This window comes from Helicoverpa armigera, chromosome 1 (genome assembly GCF_030705265.1).
Source record: "Helicoverpa armigera isolate CAAS_96S chromosome 1, ASM3070526v1, whole genome shotgun sequence".
NCBI classification, from domain to species: Eukaryota; Metazoa; Arthropoda; class Insecta; order Lepidoptera; family Noctuidae; genus Helicoverpa; species Helicoverpa armigera.
The window spans coordinates 13,438,320-13,441,087 of NC_087120.1; positions in this window are offsets into that span (position 1 = coordinate 13,438,320).

Here is a 2,768-nt window from a genome sequence, read left to right on the forward strand (position 1 = left end):
TTTTCACCTGTTAATGCCGATCACTGTAGTTGTAGTTTAAATTTTAACGGCATGTCGCCTTCGGATGCGTTCATGACGTAAATACTTATCATAAATGTAAATGTCTACTTTATCAACGTTATTATCGCCACGTTTATCTCGTCCAGCTATTCCCAGTACATATGGTAGAGGTTTTCAAACTGGTCAGTCATTCTTTCGTGTTAGATCCACAGGCGGTTATAAAGTTTATGGCGTTCAACTTTTTCAGCTCAGTTTTCATGATAAATTAAAGTTTAATGTTTCAGGTGTTGCAAGTTCCCAGTTCTAAAATCTTTAGGTTTGATAAAAAATACATTATTATAACTACAAAACCTTGAGTACATTTGTAACAAATCAAACTAGAACCGTATTCTTTGAAAACCGATGTGAATTAATAGACTATCAAACATTTTACAACTACAAAGAACTTTAAAATTAAACCATTCATAAATCATGAATTGATTGAATTTACAGTGGGATGGTTAAGTCTATTGAATTTAGCCTCCGCCTACCAACAGGTGGGTGCTTCCTAACAACCAGCTCATATAGTTCGTAGGTATCAACCTCCTTGCTAACTATTCGTCCTTTTAGTTTTAATATGTCCTACGAATAGTGGCGTATAGACGATATGAATGAACTTTTATTGTTAGCCAGCCTCTTGGCTTTTAAATATACTTTGGCCGTCAGCACGTTCGCCTCCTTTGTTAGAATATCTTTTGTATATCGCGCCACAAAGAGTTCTACGAATTCTTTGTGCCGCCCCTGATAGAGAATATTAGAGTCGCTACTCGAAGGGATTGCAGGGCCATGCTGTCCCATAGAAGAATTTTATTTTCAGGCTGTCTCTTATATGTCCGCCTTTTCTTTCAGGCGTGTTGATTGTATGTATTGAATGTGGCTTACAACTAAGAACTTTAATAAAAGGAGCAACATGTGTAAAACTTTAATTGCAATACTTAACAGGACTTAAAAAACCAAAACCATAATGTATAAAAGAACTGCCTTATATACGTAGTCTGAAATCTAAGTTTGTGACGTAATCATGTAAATATTGAAATACTAGTAAACCTGTTGCGAGCTCTCTTTTTACCCCTCTTTTTATGAAAAGGGTGTTATTTTGACGGCTATGTGTGGTTGTGTGGCACCGTAGCTCTTTTCTATACGGATTAATCGATGTTGATGGTTTTTTTAGATGAAAGCCTAATGTATTAACCGGCTGTAAGTCATAGACATTTTTCTTCTCAATCTTCTGAGCCGCTCTAAACTTATCATTTGTTTTGCCATCTGTGGGAAGGACTTTATGCTTGTCTCAATCTCATTTTGATACGCCTGTTTTGATTAATCAGTACTTCAATAAACTTGGCACCTTGGCGGTAGGTACACCATTATAACTTTTTTACGAAATGACAGTAATCGCCACACCATATCGCGGGTTATAGTGCGTCAGATACCAATTGGAAGCTTTCGCACTAAGCTTATTCAGTGTCAATGAATGGGTCAGATATGAATTGAAAACAGTGAAACGTTTTCAATGACGTTCAATCGTGCGTCGCCACGACTAGTTTTACGATACCAGGCTCTTGATAAAATGTTGGACATAGATTTGTATTATGGCAGTAGATCCATCCCTGAGAAGATAGATAACTAAAAGTTGATCTGCAAAATTAGGCGAAATTATGCTTAGGTGCGCATGAAAATCTATCAACTAAGTAAGTGTACCAATTTGCAAAATTGCCGTAAATGAAGTAACATCATTCATTCCAAACGCTTCTCAACTACATGCCCAAAGAGTTTCGTTTTGTTAGAATACACGTGTCTATTCATATTATTCATATTGCAAATATTCTAAGAGTTTGCTTATAAACTTCGACCGATATTTGACTTGAGAACTCTGCCGGGAGCATTCTGTCCAACTCGATGGAAAATCTAAGTTTTATTATTTTGAATAATGTATTGCAGATGTAATTCTATTGGCGAAATAGAATCGCTTAAGTATCCTTCATTTTTCTCTGTGTTCTAAAAATTATAAGATGGGGAATTTGAGAATCCTGGCATTTGTTAAAAAATAATTATTCTATTAGAACTTCATCTGAACAGCTTTATGGTATGCTGGCTGTTTCCCGGTAGAAATTCCTCCCGCGCCCGGACAAAATATAGCCTATGTTACTCGGGGATAGTTTTGCTTCTCAACAGTGAAAGATTTTTTCAAATCGGATCAGTACATTCCGAGCCTTTAGTTTACAAACAAATAAAAATGTTTTCTCTTTATTATATTCGTATAAATACTTAAAGATAGATACCTAATATAGTAATTTCTTATCGATATTATCGTTAAGTATACGAAATGATAGATGCAAGGGTAGGTATTGATACATCGTTTGCAGTCTGGCGAGCACGTTTAAGCGTCGAGGCCAGCCCCGTTTGTCACGGGCGTCCGCGAAGATAAGCCACTATTACTTCAATGTGGATCTAGAGCTGGGTATTAACTTACTGAAAGATGTTATTATATAACGTCACTTATCTATACTTCTGTACTAATATTATAAAGAAAAAAAAATGTCTGTTTGTTAAGTTTGTATTGGATAAATTCTACAACTACTGTACCGATTTGAAAAATTCTTTCTCTGTTGGAAAGCTATACTCTTCCCAGGACGGGCAGTAATCCCCACGGGACGCGGGTGAAACCGCGGGAAAACAGCTTGTATTTCTATATACTTCAGATTGCTTGTATGTTCAAACCGAGAGAGTAA